The sequence below is a fragment of the Cetorhinus maximus genome, chromosome 16 (genome assembly GCF_964194155.1).
Source record: "Cetorhinus maximus chromosome 16, sCetMax3.hap1.1, whole genome shotgun sequence".
In the NCBI taxonomy this organism is placed as follows: domain Eukaryota; kingdom Metazoa; phylum Chordata; class Chondrichthyes; order Lamniformes; family Cetorhinidae; genus Cetorhinus; species Cetorhinus maximus.
The window spans coordinates 96,125,211-96,142,953 of record NC_135894.1 but is presented as its reverse complement, the minus strand read 5'-3'; the positions used below and the strand labels follow the sequence as shown (position 1 = coordinate 96,142,953).

Here is a 17,743-nt window from a genome sequence, read left to right as displayed (position 1 = left end):
GCCCTACCCTTTCCTTAGTTATTCTCTTGCTCTTAATGTACAAGTAAAACATCCTAGAATTTTCTTTGATTTTACCAGCCAATATTTTTTGTATCTTCTCTTTGCTTTTATAATTTTCATTTTTACTTCATCCCCGTACTTTCTATACTCCTCTAGGCTTTCTATAGTATTAAATCTTTTGTGACTGCCATACACTTTCTTCTTCTTCTTTATCTTGGCCTGTATGCTTCTAGATAACCGAGTGCTCTAGATTTGGCAGTACCACCCTGTTTCTCTGTGGAGACATGTCTATACTGTGCCCGTAGAATCTCACCTTTGAATGTCTCCCACTGATTTGACACAGTTTTTCCTTCTAGTAGCTGTATCCAGTCCACTCTCGCCAGCTCACCTCTCAGCTTTGTAAAATTTGTCTTCCCCCCAACTTAGAACTTTTACTCCTGTTCTATCTTTGTCTTTTTCTATAATGATGCGAGATCTAACTATATTATAGTCACTATCACCAAAATGGTCCCCCACTGCTACTTCTTCCACTTGCTCAGCTTAATTTCCTAAGACTAAATCTAGAATTGTGCCTCCTCTCACTGGGCTTGTTTACGTGCTGGCTAAAAAAGTTCTCTTGAATGCAGTTCAGGAATGTTGCGCCCTCTGTGCCCTTCACACTGTTCATATCCCAATTGATGTTAGGGTAGTTGAAGTCCCCAACTATTACTGCCCTGCTGTTTTTTTCACTCAGAAACCTGTCTACGTATTTGCATTTCTAACTCCCGCTCACTATTTGGGGGTCTATAATACACTCCTAGCAGTGTGGCTGCCCCTTCTTTATTTCTGAGCTCAATCCATATGGCGTCATTTGATGCTTCATTTAGTATATCACCCCACCTCACAGCTGTAATTGATTCTTTAACCAATAATGCTACACCCCCACCCTTTTTATCCCCCTCCCTATCCTGCCTGAAAACTCTATATCCAGGGATGTTCAGCTGCCGTTATTGCCCCTTCTTAAGCCAAGTTTCCATTAAAGTGATGATATCATGCTGCCATGTGTCCATCTGTGTCCTCAACTCATCGGCTTTATTTACCATGCTCCTTGCATTTACATATATATCTTTTAACGCTACCAAATTCCTGTGCTGTACACTTTTTAACCTGTGCTACTACTATCTTGAGTCACTCACTAATTCTCCATCTCCCGTTCCCTGCTCTGAATTTGCCCTCACATTCCCACCCCCCTGTCAATCTAGTTTAACCACCCCCACAACAGCACTGGCAAATCTCCCTGTGATTGTTCAATTCTCCGATTTCTATACTCGCTTGCAGGTGGGACTGGGAGTATTCCTGAGGTTACTGCTTTAGAGGTCCTGCTCTTCAATCTCCTTCCCAGCTCCCTAAAGTCTGATTTCAGGACCTCATCCCCTTTCCTGCCCAATTCATTGGTACCAATGTGGGACCACGGCCTCTGGCTAATCACCATCCCCCAGAAGAGTGTCCTGCAGCCACTCTGTGACATCCTTGACCGTGGCACCAGGGAGACAACATACCGTCCAGGACTTACATCTATGGCCACAGAAATGCCTGTTTTTCCCCTAACTAATGAATCCCCTATTACTGCTGCTCTTCCCCTCTTCTTTCTCCCATCCTGTACAGCAGAGCTGCCTGTGGTGCCACAAACTTGGCTCTGTCTGCACTTCTCCGAGGAACCAGTGACCTCACTGGGTATCCAAGATGGAAAAACGGATTGGTGAGCGGGGACTCCTGCACTACTTGCCTAATTTTCTTGGACATCTTGGCAGTCACTCATTTCTTTTCTGCCTCCAGGCTCCTAAGCTGCGATTTGACCATCTCTCTGAACATGCTAGTCACGTAGCTCTCAACCCCATGGATGCGTCACAGCGACACCAGCTACAGCTCGAGCTCCGAAACTGAGAGCTCAAGGTCCTGTAGCTGGTGACGATTCCTGCACATGTGGTCATCAAGGGCACTGGTAGCACCCACAACTTCCCCAATGTTACAGGACACACATTGCACACGACCAAGTTGTCCTGCCATGTATTACTTCCCTTGCGTTAACTTTATTTTACTTTGGTTTACTTATGTAACTTTATTTTACCTGGCTTCAACTTAACTTTAGTTCCCTATTGCTTGTGTTTCTTATGTAAATGTAATTAACCCCTTTTTAAAAAAAGAATGTGTTTTTCTAATTCTCAGCTTCTTGATGACACTCCCTAACAGCGGTTTCTCACGAACCAATGCACTTATGATCCTCCTGTGACGTTAGGTGCTGCTGACTGCCTGATCCAGGGTCCTCCTCTCATACTCTCCTCTAGGTGCTGCTGACTGCCTGATCCAGGGTCCTCCTCTCACACTCTCCTCTAGGTGCTGCTGACTGCCTGATCCAGGGTCCTCCTCTCACACTCTCCTCTAGGTGCTGCTGACTGGCTCAGGGTCCTCCTCTCACGCCCTCGAATAGCCATCCCTAATAGTCGAACGACCTCCCGATATCTGAATCCTGGGGATTTTTTCACGTCCCTAACCCAGAGACACTGAAACCAACCACAGCGTGCCCGCCCACTGTTGTTTGACCAAGTTATTTGATCACCCATTCCGATATCACCTCTAACTTGGTGCCTGTTTTTTTTGTACTTTGTCTACTGATGGGACACTATTCATGTCAGCCACATCTCAATCGGTAGCACTTGCACCCCTGAGTCAGAAGGATGTGGGTACAAGTCCCACTTCAGAGACAAGACCCCTCAGTGCAGTGCAGAGGGAGTGCTTCATTTTCGGAGGTGCTGGCATTCAAATGAGATGTTAAACTGTGGCCCCATTCTGCCGTCTCAGGTGGACATGAGCAATTCCATGTCAGTATCATCCTGACCAAAAATTTATCCCTCAATCAACATTACTAAACCAGGTTGGCCATTGTCCCATAGATGTTTGTGGGGTTTTGCTGCGCGCTAAATGTCTGCTGCATTTCCAACATTACAACAATGACTATACTTCAAGCCAGTTCACAGAATTGCAGGATTATTACAGCGCAGAAGGAGGCCATTCGGCCCATCGTGCCTGCACCCGCTCTCCGAATGAGCAATTTACTTAGTGCCACTCTCCCACCGTCTCCCCGTAACCCCGCACATTCTTCCATCTCAAATAACAGTCTAATTCCCTTCTGAATGCTTCAATCGAACCTGCCTCCACTGCACTCTCAGGCAGTGCATTCTAGACGTTAGCCACTTACTGCATGAAAAAGGTTTTCCTCATGTCACTTTTGCTTCTTTTACCAGTTACTTTAAATCTGTGCCCTCTTGTTCTCGATCCATTCACGAGTGGGAATAATTTATCCCTATCTACTCTATCCAGGCCCCTCATAGTTTAGAAAACCCCTATCAAATCTCCTCTCAACCTTTTTTTCAAGAAAAACAGTTCTAACTTCTCCAATCCATCTTCATAACTGAAGTTCCTCATCCTTGGAACCATTCTCATGAATTTTTTCTGCACCCTCTCTAATGCCTTCACATCCTTCTGAAAGTGTAGCAACCAGAACTGGATCCAATACTACAGCTGAGGGCGAATTAGTGTCTTATACAAGTTCAACATAACCTCCTTGCTCTTGTACTCTATGCCCCTATTAATATGGCCTAGGGCACTGTATGCTTTATCAACTTGTTCTGTCACCTTCAATAACATATGCACGTATATGCCCAGGTCCCTCTGCTCCTGCATCCCCTTTAGAGTTGTACCCATTTTATATTGTCTCTCCGTGTTCTTCCTACCAAAATGAATCACCTCACATTTCTCTGCGTTAAATTTAATTGGCCACTTCTCCGTTGATTGCACAAACATGTCTATGTCCATTTGAACTTCTACACTATCCTCCTCACAGTTCACAATGCTTCCAAGTTTTGTAATATCTGCAAATTTTTAAATCGTGCCCTGTACACCAAGGTCTAGGTCTTTAGTGTATATCAGGAAAAGCAAGGGTCCCAAAACCGGGGAACAACCCTTCCTCCAGCCTGAGAAACATCCATTAACCAGGATCCTCTGTTTCCTGTCACTTAGTCAATTTTGTATCCATGTTGCTACTGTCTCTTTTATTCCATGAGCTATAACCTTGCTCACAACAAAAATGAAAATTGCTGGAAAAACTCAGCAGGTTGGATAGCACCTGGGGAGAGAAAGACAGAGTTGACGTTTCCAGTCCGTATGACCCTTTTTCAGAACCTTGCTCACAAGTCTGTTTTGCAGCACTTTTGGGAGTCCAAATAATTGGCTGCTCTGAGTTCTGCGTTTCTGAAAGGTGCTAGATAAATATAAATATTTCTTTCTTTAGAGGGTGGGACAGCCAGATAGTCAACCTGTCGCCAGTCTCGGGCTGTATTCCGCTTGCTAGTCAGCCGAGATATGGGCAGAATATAACAGGGCGGGGTTGGGGATGGGGTTGGGTGGGATGGTTTGACTCCCCCATCCCCACCCCCCCACCACCACCACCACCACCACCACCACGCCCTCCCCACCCAGCAGCAAAATCGGCGCGGAGCCAACCTATTCCATGCCGACCCAGTCTGATTGGCAAGCAGCTCCATCAGCCTTGGCAGTGCCAGTCCTAAGAAGAAGGCCCAGTGGGACCCAGAGCCAGTTAAGCCCGGGGTCTTGGGCAGGGAAGGTTTGGTCAGGTTAAGGAGTGGGGACAGGGGGTTGTGGTTGGTGTGTTTACTGCAGCGTGCAGGGAGGAAGAAAGGGGGTTTCCATCTTGGCAGGGATGAGGCGCCCCCCCGATCCACAAAGGGCAGCCCCTGAAGATAGTACCTCCACTTCCTTCTGCCCTTCCGAAAATTTAAACAAAAAAATCAGGCTGCCCACTCCTGCCCAACTGCCCACGTCAAACGTTTGATGGCGTAGGCAGTGCATTATCATGGTCAATTGGCATGGTAACAAGTCCAGTTGATCCTTGGTTATGTATTTAAATATAACGGGCAGGCTGCTGATTTCGACGCCCACCCCCATTTCATGGGGGTGAGCTTGGGGGTGGGCAGGAAGATGGTGGGGTGGGCTCCTGCTCTATTTTTACTGAAAACGCGCCCGGCGGGGGCATGGAAAATGCAGCTCGTGGCCTCTCCCAAAGTAGAGCTAACACCTTCAACTCATGCCTGGGGGGATTGGAGGGATTGGCAGTGCCGGGGTCAGGGGCGGGGTGGGGGTGGGGGGGGTGGGGGGTGGGGGTCAGTGGTGGGTGGTGGGGTTGGGTGGCCATACTTAGAGGAGTGATCAATGGATCAGATTCAAAGCCTTGCCTAGGCTGGTAGTGGGCCAGAATATTTTCCTGAACCCAGGAAAATCCCCTCCATAAAGGTTTTTCAAGCTGTACCATTAAGGTGCAGTTGGTCAGGCCACAGGAAACCCGGTATGGATGGTCTGAGCACATGGGGCACATCACTGCTCCCATTTGCACATAGAATAGCGATTGGTTGTCCTGAAACTGGTACATGCCACAGATTCACATACTTAAGCAGCTGTTTGCTGGAGGCATCAAGGAGGAGTGCTCGCTCACTTAAAGGCCAACATGAAAATTGTATTAAGCAGACCTTGGATATTAATGGGCCCAATGAAATACCCTGCCCCAAACCATGCCCCTCAGTGATTTTCAACCCCGGGCTGCCCTTTCTTGAGATGAGAAGCCAATAGTTGGCCATTGAATATTGTCCCATTAAAAGTCTCAGAACCAGATTCTTCAGCTAATTTCAACCATTTCCAGCCAGGGAGAAGAAATAAAGACTTTTTCTTCAAATGCAGAAGCTTGGACCAAATTAACAACTGTGGTTCAGCTCCTTGAATCTGCAGAAATAGCTTTGGGCTGCTAATGGGAAGATGGGCAGGCTAAAGCCTCTTAGGACCCTGCAATAGGGGATAATACATTTGAAAAGATACCTGCCAAGTGCAAAGTAGATCTAATATTTAAATCTCCCAGAAGATTTGCAATGACTGTCACTCCGTCTATTTTGCTTCTGGGCAGATTTGAAGTATTTTTCTAAACTGTGGCTCCAGAATGCTGAATATGACATTCATGTGAGAAATGGAGAACTCTGCTGGATACAAGTTGTACACGAGCATCAGCTCATAAAAATCACCGCTGTATATAATCTCAGGGAGCACTGCAGAATATGCACTAGTCCGTCCCTTTTCTTCACCCCCTACTGCACGAAGTAGCACTAGTGAGCCTAAGAATTATTCATTGCTACTTTCTTAACAGCCTGTGGTATATCTTCTGAAAAGCCATTGTGTGAAGAAAGCACCACTACTAAATAGCCATATTAGCTAAAACATAGCATTACTAAATAATCATATTAGCGAACACACCAATTGCTCGAAGGATATGCTGATAGAGCTAGACAACATAATGTGGGAGGTGGCCTCTGTAATGCACAGATGCTGGCATAAGAAATAGGAACAGAGGCAGGCCATATGGCCCCTCGAGCCTGCTCTGCCGTTCAATAAGATCGTGACTGATCCGATCCTGGGTTTAACTTCACTTTCCTGTTTCCCATACCCTTGATCCTATAGTTCAAAAGTCTCCCTATTTCAGCCTGAATATATTCAATGACTCAGCCTCCATAGCTCTGCTTCTGTGCTGTAAATATTGTATAATTCTATGTAAATAACCTTATTGGTAAGAATGCATCATTACTACCTGATCTTATTAACAAGAAAGCATTACTGACAGTGCTACTGTTGTTTAGTAACGATGCTATTAAGTTGTATAATTAACCTCATTTTTTAATGCATTTAATTGGCAAAGTGCTCCACATTTGCACATTAATGGTCGACTTAGACATCTCCAGGTTCAATGCTGGAGGAATATATTAGCAGTAACTTAATAAGAGACAATTAACATGGATTTAGAAAGGTAAACCTTGTCTAGCAAACCACCATTATTTCTCTGAGGAGGTTAAAGGTAGTGTGGAGAATGGAACTTGGAAAGAGTAGATTTGTACTATAAGAAAGCTTATGGTGTCAGCCATGGCTTCATGGTAGCACTCCCACGTTTGAGTCAGGTCGTGGGTTCAAGTTTCGCATCCCAGCCATTTGAGCACATAATCTAGGCTGACAATCTGAGTGCAGAGCTGAGGGTGTGCCACACATCAGATGTGCTGTCTTTTGAATGAGACATTAAACTGCTCTCTCAGGTAGCTGTAGAAGATCAATGGCTATTTCAAAGAAGCGCAGGGGAGTTCTTCCCAATACCTTGGCCAATATTTATCTTTCAATCAACAGCACCAGAGCAGATTATCTGGTCACTCTCACATTGCTGTTTTTGGTAGCTTGCTGGGCACATATTAGCTGGCCATGTTTCCTACTTTTAACAGACAATTTGGCACATCCTGAGTTTGTGAAGGGAGCAAGTCTTTATTTTCTTTTCACAAAGATGCCCATATTCAGTTCAGCTGAAAGGCATAAGAACTTGGGATAGAAGTTGGAGAACAGGAGGGAGGAAAATGGAGACACCTCCTGTGGGCTGTCATGCACCACCACAATGACCAGTGGCTAGGCAACAGACGTCAGCACCAAAAGCAACAACCCACAAGCAACACTTGGAAGCTTCATGTGTGCAATCGGTGGCAGAATCTGCCTCTCAAGGATTGGCCTCTTCAACCAATGCAAAGGTACGCCATATGAAGACTCCCTATCTGAAATGGGTTGTTTGCTGTGTGTCCATCATCTTTCATGGGTGGAAGGAAGCCAGAACAGAGAGTATCAGAGGTAGAATGATAGGTGTGGGAATAATATTGAATGGATTCTCACAGGAAACAGTGCTCCTGTCCCAACTTTAATCTAGAACTTGATATCAAAATCCTGTGTGATTTTTGCTGAATTTGTGCAGTTATGATACTAACATCAGGACAGCAAAAAGATCAAGGGATGCAGGAACTGATGCTCACAAAGGCTGTGATTGCACATGTAGTTTGACAAATTATGTTTAGATCAATGCCACATTTTAGACATTGGTGAAAAATATAAAATGGATAGGATTGAATTATGACAAAGAGCCTTAGTGAGGGACACTGTTATAGATCTTCACTTTGTGTGTTATGTAAAAAGTGTGATAGCAGCTCACTTTGCATCTCTCTGGGTTCATTCTCATTGAAGTCAATGGAAATAGAAACTGAGATGGGTGAGGATGACATACACGCACCCACTTTACATAATTTCACAGTCAAGATCTACCCCACTGATAGTAGGGGCATCATTTTCAAAGTCTGCACAATGTAATAATGTAACTGAAAATCTGATAGGGAACTTGCAATAGCCAGGAGTCCACAAGATGTTAAGACTTTACAACACACTACCCATACTTCAAAGAGCAGTCTTTATAACCTCCTGGTGCAGCAAGAAGAATGCAGTGGAGTGGACATGGAGAGGAACTATCAGCTCGTCCAAAATGTAACCCTCTGAAGAAAAGCTAGAGAGGTTCCTGCTCAATAGTCTGGGAAGTCAAGGAGTGAAACTCATTAACCTTGGCGTAAAAATGTGCTTTATTTCAATGGGTGTCCAAAATAAAAACATAATTAAACCTGTTAATGCGCTTCACAGCAGCATTATAAAACAATATACAACACCGAATCATTTGGGCCAACTTGCTCTATGCTTCACACAAACCTCCTCCAGTCCGACTTCATCTCATCCCATCAGCATTTCTTTCTGAGGTGTCTCATTTCAAGGCTGAATGGTGAAAGACTATCTAATCATTGCTTGCAGTGGAACTACAAAATACATAGGTTATGGTGTGTGAATTGGTTAATGTAGATTGGGAAATTGGATTAAAAGATATGATGGTAGAGAGGCAATGAGAAATATTTAAATAATTAACTCGTAATTAGCCATGATTATACATTTCCATAAATAATAACAAAAAGCCCATAGGAAAAGTAGTACAAATGTGATTAAAGAGAATTTGAAGGCATTATTAAATTAAATGAAGGCGATTATAATACTGCAAGAAAAAAGTAAATTTGAAGATTGGGAAGATTTTAAAATTCAGCAAAGGATGACTAAAAAATAGATAAAGAGAAAATAGGATATGAGAGTAAACTAACAAGAAACATTAAAAACAGATTGTAAAAGCTTCTGTAGGTATGTGAAATGGAAGGGGTTAGAGGGAGTAAACATAGGTCTCTCAAATGTAGAGATAGAAGAAATTAAAATCAGGAAGAAGGAAAGGCAGAGACACTAAACAAATATTTTGTATCTGTCTTCATTGTAGAAAACACAACTAACATTGGGGTGTAATGGTGAATCAAGGGTCTAGTGAAAGTGAGGAACTTAATATTATCAGTAAAGTAAAAGTGGAGAAATTAATGGGACTAAAAGCTGACAACTCCCCTGAAACTGATGGTCTACACCACAGAGTTTCAAAATAGGTGGCTGCAGCGATAGTGCATGCATTGGTTCTGATTTTCCAGAGTAGCCTAGATTCTAAAATGATCCCCGCCGATCAGTAGTAAACACAACTCGCTATTCAAGGAAACGAGGGCAATAGAAAATGGGGAGATTGGCAAAAGAAGCGACAGCGGCACGAGGAGAAGCTTTTTTTAAACAGCGGTGGTTAAGATCTGGAATGCATTGCCTAAGAGTGTGGTGGGGGCAGATTGCTTTGTGGCTTTCGAAAGGGAATTGGATAATTACCAGAAGAGAAAACGTTTACAGGGCTATGAGAAAAAGGCAGGAGAGTGAGACTAGCTGAGTTGCTCCTGCAAAGAGCCAGCACAGACACAATGGACCGAATGGCCTCCTTCTTGGCTGTAACCACCCTATGATTCCATAACTATAGGCCAGTTAACATGACATCAATAGTAGGGAAAATGTTGGAATCTATTATTAGGGATGTGATACCAGGACATTTAGAAAGTCATAATATGACTGGGAAGGCTCATACTGATCTATGGAAGGGAAATCGCCTTGTGCAAATCTGTTAGAGATTTTTGAGGTTGTGCTTAGTAGGGCGGATAAGGGGGAACAACTAGATGTAGTATATTTGGATTTTCAAAAGATACCTGGTAAGGTGCCATATAAAAGGTTGCTGCACAAAATAATGGGATCGGGGGTGATTTTTAGAATGGATTGAGAATTGGTTAATAGACAGAAAAAAGGTAAGGGACAAATGGGTCATTTTTGGGATGGCAGGCTGATATTCACAGGATACTGGAAGAGCCGTGCTTGAATCTCAGCTTTTTACAGCCCATATCAATGTCTTCGATGAGGGCCCGAGTGTAATGTATTCAATGTGCTAACAATGCAAAGTTGTGGGAAAGTAAGTGGTGAGGTGAATGCAAAGAGGTGCAAGGATTTATGTAGGTTAACAAGTAGGCAAGAATATGGCAGATGGAGTATAATGTGAAGAAATGTGAATTTTCCACTTTGATAGGAAAAATAGAAAGCCAGAATATTTCTTAAATGGTGAGAGACTGGAAAATGTCAGTATTCAGAGGGATCTGGCTATCTTTGTACAAAAATCACAGCAAATTAACATGCAGGTACAGCAAACAATTAGGAAGACAAATGGTATGTTGGCCTTTATTACCAAAGGATTGTGCTATAAGAGTAAAGAAGTCTTACTGCAACTTATAAAGGGCCTTGGTGAGACAATGCCTGGTGTACTGTGTACAGTTTTGGCCTCCTTACCTCTGGGAAATTACACCTGTATTGAAGTCCAGCAAATGTTCTACAGCCTGATTCCTGAAATAAGGGGATTACCCTTTGAGGAGAGATTGAGTACACAGAGATGCTGTCTGGGGAGTCTGGGACTGGGGGGTAACAGCCTCAGAATAAGGGGTCAGCCATTTAGGGCTGAGATGAGGAGAAATTTCTTCATTCAAAGGATTGTGAATTTTTGAAATTCTCCCCCCCAGAGAGCTTTGGATGTTCAATTGTTTAGTATATTCAAGTCAGAGCTTGATAGTTTTTTGGTTACAAGAGAATCAAGGTGTATGGGGAAAGGAGAAGATACTGTAACTGAGGTGGAAGATTAGCTATGGTCTAACTGAATTTTGGAGCAGGCTTGAGGGGCTGAATGCCCTACTCTTGCTCCTATTTCTAAGGCTCTTAAGATACTTAATCAGATAGAGAAGATTTTTTGTCTATTCTTTCACAGCATGTCAGCATCGCTGGCAAGGCCAGTATTTATTGCCCATCCCATACAGCCCTTGCTAAGGTGGTGGTGAGCTGCCATCTTGAACCGCTGCAGTCCACGTGGTTTATGTACACCCACAGTGCTGTAGGGAAGGGAGGTTCCAAATTTAGAATAACGCTTTCAGATGCACCATGGCAATGGGACAAGTGAGGCACAAGCTTGGGATTATAAGGAGTAAGAATAAGGCTGACATCAAGATGTACTACATGGAGGAAGGGTGTGTGTGTGTTGGCGTGTGTGTGTGTGTGTGTGGTGTGTGTGTGAGGATGTGAGGGAAAGTCAAGTGTTCTAAATGCAGTATGGAGTTACTTAATGAACCTCCTCTGTCATCCAGAGGGGAAATGGCTTGACTGTTATTTACCTTAGGTTATGTAAAGTTAATCAACCAACTTTAGATCAAGTAGAGCTGGGAAATAGGAAAGCCTCCGACAGGAGTGAGAAATTTCATTTATAGAGCATTTTATCACATCTCTCAGAAATGTGGAAAAACATTTCACATACATTGAATTACTTGGAAGTGAAGTCAATGTTATTATGTGGCAACATTTTAGTCATAGCAAGACCTCACAAGCAGCATTGAGGTAAGTGAGCAGTGAATCTAATTTTAGTGTTGTTTGAGAGAGGATTGTTGTGTAAGACACCAGGGGAACTGGCTGCTCTGCTTTGAATAATGGCATGGGATGTTTAGTACATACCTGAACCACATTCAGAGGCCATAACTCTGAGCGTGCCCGTGCCTGTTCAGATTGAGGTGGGTTAAACACACAATGTTCTACCCATTTCATCTGCATGATGTCATGCTATCACCTTGGGTTCCATATTGGGTGAGGAGACCCTCAAAGACCAGCCTCAGAAAGGGGTGGCCAGGAATGTCAATTCTGGGAGTTTGAGCCTGAGGACTGGACAGTAGTGCCACAGGAAGTCTAATGACCTCTTGTGGGTGGTCAAGGTCATTGGCCAGGAAGAATGAGTCTTCACATGACATGTCCTACATCACCAATGCATCACAGCCCCCATCACCCAGCGAGCACTACTCCCTGGCACTCAGGACTCCTGCTTAGCATCCAGATACTCCACCTCATCCTCACACACCTTCCAATGCTGCCAGCGTCACACCCACCTCTTGGAGAGATGGTTCTCCATATCATCGGGCTATCTGTGATGGGGTGGGTTGGGAAGCAAGAGATCTATGGTCACCCCATCAGCGGCTTGCTCATCATACCAGGGGGTTGAGGGTGAGCTGGGAGTTGAGAAGGGGAATAAGGCAGGAAGGATGTGGCATTTGATTTCACTGAGAACATTAAGGATGATAACATCTTCCTGCCTTATTCCCCTTCTCAACTCCCAGCTCACCCTCAACCCCCTGGTATGATGAGCAAGCCGCTGATGGGGTGACCATAGATCTCTTGCTTCCCAACCCACACCCATTTACAATAACCCTCCCCTTCTGAGTTCTTGCTTTGAAACATCCAAGAATTGCTACCAACCCTCTGCAGCAACCCAAGGAGGAAGAGAGAGAGCAACAGCACAGCATTGATGAAGAGGTCCTGTCACTTGATCTGACACTCATAACCACCAGCTCAGATACTGGCACTGCACATACCTTGGAGGCTAGCAGAGAGTTGGAATCAGCATGTGGTGATTCACTGGGCATGAGTGAGCTGCAGCCAGTCCAGGAATAAAGAATGATTTGTGTGCCCCACTGGAGGATGAGGTGGAAGATGAGTTCCACTGTGGAGGATTGAGATGAGGACCTGGATGGGGCAGCACCCTGGAGGATGCTGAACGGGCATGGACATGGAGATGCTGGGTGCATTGGCTGGCCTGCCACACAGCCTCCTGTTACTGCCCAGAAGTATGAAGGAGTCCCGCTCCAATTTGGCAGAGGGCATGTCTCCGCAGTCTCTGCTCCACCTCCCCAATGTGCTGCAGGCCAAGGGGCACTGCCACTGCTGCCTCCATATCTGTTGTGGTTTTTGTATGAACAGGTCACCTAGTCTTCTGCCATCCCTGGTGAGGATGGGGCAACATACTCTGGTAAATTTTTAAAAAATTCATTCCTGGGATGTGGGCATCGCTGGCTACACCAGCATTTATTGCCCATCCCTAAATTCCCTTGTTTAGAGGGCATTTAAGCGTCAACCACATTGCTATAGGTTTGGAGTCACATGTAGGCCAGACCAGGTAAGGATGGCAGATTTCCTTCTCTAAAGGACATGCACCAAAACACCTTCAAAAACACCGCAGGCTACTTTCAGACACTTTCCAATAGAAAAACGTTCTGTAAGGTTGACAATTCTGCAATCAATGTGCCTGGTCCTTTAAATACTGTGACTGCAAAGCCCATCTGGGTGTTTCATGCTTCTTTTTTTAAATAACAGTGGACAACGCAGATGTTGCCAAGATCTATGTCATCCAATTTTGGTATCCAGCCATCACAGCAGCCAGTTGGGCTGTGTGAATTCAGAGTAGCACTGTTTCCATGTGTTCGGGTGCACACAGGGAACACAACTGTGTGCCTCCATATCAGTTAGGATATCACCGCACATTAGGACCAGCTTTGGGAAGGTGGGACCTGTACAAGGCAGACGGTTTGCACCTCAATGGGGCTGGGACCAATATCCTTGCTGGTGCTGTTGGGGAAGGTTTAAACTAGTTTGGCAGTGGGGACAGAAACTTGAGGGTAGACTCAGGTGGAGCAAAATCAGAAGTGATAATGGAAGGCAGAAAATCAGCGAGTGAGTTTGGAAACAGAAGGTAGAAAATAAAAAAAAGGAGAGTTTGGCAATGCTCAAGGGTACATACTTCCATACAAGGAGTTTAGCAAATAAAGCAGATGAGCTGACGGCACAGAGAGAAATGTGGCAGTATGTTGTCAGAGCTATAACAGATACATGGCTTAAAGAGGGATAGGAATGGCAGCTCAACATTCATACGATCATGCACATTAAGAGCAGGAGTAGGTCATTCAGCCCCTCGAGCCTGCTCTGCCATTCAATAAGATTGTGGCTGATCTAATTGTGGCCTCAACACCACATTTTGCCTACCCCGATAACCTTTGACCCCCTTATTCCTAATTACAGGTTTTCAGAAACGATGGGGGAGGAGGTGGGGTTGGCAATTTTGCTTAGAGGAGCAATTACAACTGTGGTGGGGGATGATATGTTTAAAAGATCCTCAAATTGAGGCCATACGGATTGAGTTTAGGAATGAAAAAGGGGGCAGTCACACTACTGGGAGTGTACTATAGGCCCCCAAGCAGTCAGAGGGGGATGGAAGAAAAAATAGGTAGACAAATCTCTGAGAAGTGCAAAAATAGTAGGGCAGTAATTGTAGGGGATTTTTACTACCCCAATATTAACTGGAATAGATTTAGTGTGAAAGGATTGGAAGGAACAGAATTCTTAAGGTGCATTCAGGAGAACTCTTTTGGCCAGCGTGTAGCAAGTTCAAAAAGGGAGGGTGCAGTTCTGGACTTAGTTTTAGGAAATGAAGCTGGGCATGTGGAAGGAGTGACACTGTGAGAGCATTTTGGTGGTAGTGATCATAATTTAATTAGTTTTAATATAATTATGGAGAAGGAAAAAAGGTAGAACAGGAGTTAAAGTTCTAACTTGGAGCAAGGCCAATTTTACTAAACTGAGGAGCGATTTAGCAAAAGTGGACTGGAAACAGCTACTTGAAAGTGAATCAGTGTCAGAGCAGTGGGAGGCATTCAAAGGGCAGATTCAAGGGGTTCAGAGTAAACAGGTTCCCACAAAGAGAAAGGGTGGGATGGCCAAATCTAGAGCCTTCTGGGTGTCAAGGAGCTTACAGGGTAAGATAAGGCAGACAAGGAAAGCTTATGCCAGACACCAAGGACTCAACACTACTGAAAGCCGCAAGTACTATAGAAAGTGGAGGGGCAAAATCAAAAAGGAAATAATTAGGAGAGCAAAGAAAGCGCATGCAAGTATATTGGCAAGCAAAATCAAGGAGAACCCAAAAATGTTTTAGCAATGCATTAAGAGTAAGAGGATAACTAAGGAAAGAGTAGGGTCCATAAAAGACCAAAAAGGTAACCCAAGTGTGGAGGCGGAGGATATTGGTATGGTTCTTAATGAATATTTTGCGTCTGTCTTCAGAAAACTGGGGAAAATAAAGGCATTTTAGTTAAGGAGGAGGAGTGTGAAGTATTGGATGTGATAGGGAGAGAGGAAGTGTTAAGGTGATTAGCATCATTGAAAATAGATAAATCACCAGGGCCAGATGAAATGTATCCCAGGCTGTTAAAAGGATCCAGGGAGGAAATTATGGAAGGTCTGACCATAATTTTCCTCAATGGATACAGGTGAGGTGCTGTCAGTCTCCTCACGTTGTACCATTGTTTAAAAAGGGAGCAAGGGACTGCCCGAATAATTACAGGCCAGTCAGCCTGACCTTGGTGGTGGGCAAGTTATTGGAGTCAATCCTGAGAGATAGGATAAACTGTCACTTAGAAAGGCATGGATTAATCAAGGACAGTCAGCATTGATTGGTTAAGCGAAGGTTGTGTCTGACTAATTTGATTGAATTTTTTGGGGAAGTTACAAGGAGGATTGATGAGGGTAGTGCAGTTGATGTGGTGTACATGGATTTTAGCAAGGCTTTTGACAAGGTCCCACATGACAGACTGCTTAAAGAAAATTACAGCCCATGGGATTCAAAGGAATGTAGCAAGCTGGATACAAAATTGGCTCAGTGGCAGGAAACAAAGGTTAACTGTTGATGGGTGCTTTTGCGACAGCAAGGCTGTTTCTACTGGGCTTCTGCAGGGCTCAGTACTAGGTACCCTGCTTTTTATGTTATATATTAATGATTTGGATGTAAGTATAGGGGGAATGATCAAGAGTTTTACAGAAGACACAGAAGTTGGCCGTGTGGTTGATGACGAGGAGGATAGCTGTAAAAAGCAACAAGAGATAAATGAACTGATCAGTTGGGCAGAAAAGTGGCAAATGGAATTCAACCAGGAGAAGAGAGAGTTGATGCATTTGAGGAGGTCAAACAAGGCAAGGGAATACACAATAAATGGGAGGATACTGAGAAGTGTAAAGGACGTGAGAGACCTTGAACTGAATGCCCACGGATCCCTGAAGGTAGTATGACAGGTTGATAAGGTGGTTAAGAAAGCCTCTGGAATCCTTTAATGTAAGAGCCAACGCATAGAATATAAGAGCAGGGAGGTTATGCTGGAACTATATATAACATTAGTTGGACCACAACTTGAGCACTGTGTGCAGTTCTAGCCATCTCATTACAGAAAGGATGTTATTGCATTAGAAAGGGTGCCTGGGTGAGTGCAGCTCCCACAACACTCAAGAAGCTGGACACCATCCAGGACAAAGCAACCCACTTGATTGGCACCATGTTCACAAACATTCACTCCCTCCACCACCAAAGCACAGTAGCAGCAGTGTGTACCATCTACAAGATGCACTGCAGGAATTCACCAAGGCTCCTAAGACAGCACCTTCCAAACCCATGACCACTACCATCTAGAAGGATAAGGGCAGCAGGTAGATGGGAGCACCACCAGCTGGAAGTTCCCCTCCAAGTCACTCACCATCCTGACTTGGAAATATATCACCGTTCCTTCACTGTCACTGGGTCAAAATCCTGAAACTCCCTTCGTAATAGCGCTGTGGATGTACCTACACCACATGGGCTGCAGTGATTGAAGAAGGCAGCTCACCACCACCTTCTCAAAGGCAATTAGGAATGGGCAATAAATGCTGGCCCAGCCAGCGAAGCCCAAATCCCGTGAGTGAATAAAAAAAAAAGATTTTTGAGGATGTTGCCAGGACTGGAAAATTGCAGATATGAGGAGAGATTGAATAGGCTGGGGCTGTTCTCCTTGGAACAGAGAAGGCTGAGGGGAGATTTGATTGAGGGGAGATTTGATTGATTGGGAGAATTGTGAGGGGCCTGGATAGAGTGGATGGGAAGGGCGTATTTACTTTAGCAGAGAGGTCAGTGGCTAAGGGACCATAGATTTAAAGTGATTCATAAAAGGATTAGAGTGGAGATGCGGAAACGTTTTTTTCACCCAGAGGGTTGTGGAGGTTTAGAACTCACTGCCTGATAGGGTAGAAGAGGCAAAGATCCTCAACTCATTAAAAGGTGTCTGAATATGCACCTGAAGTGCCATAACCTGCAGAGCCACAAACCAAATGCTGGGAAGTAGGGTTAGGCCAGGTAGCTCGTTCTTTAGCGGGCGCAGGTACGATGGGCCAAGTGGCCTCTTTCTGTGCCATAAACTTTCTATGATTCTATGGTCACACAGCTAGTGGCTCGAACAGTGTCTGCCCCCAGGGAATAAAGAAACCAGGAGCGGCGTTACGCAAATAAATTTCACGGCCACGTATTTTCAATGCCACATCCAGATAACACGAAGTTGGATTTCCAATTGTTGGTGGGGTTGGAACTGGGAGCGCACTGGTCTTAAAAATCACACCCTCAAAGGGAGTCTAAGGATCCCAACACCTCTGGGATGCACCATGGTGGGACGTGGGCTTGGGTCTCATTGTCACAAATCACTGAATG

The 17,743-nt window shown here is 44.5% G+C and overlaps 1 protein-coding gene across 2 annotated transcripts in view; it reads right to left on the bottom strand.

The window, feature by feature from the left end:
• Window positions 1–17,743, bottom strand: part of ncam2a (neural cell adhesion molecule 2a) — a 1,392,794-nt gene that overhangs the window by 109,467 nt on the left and 1,265,584 nt on the right. The gene's annotated exons all lie outside the window — the stretch shown is intronic.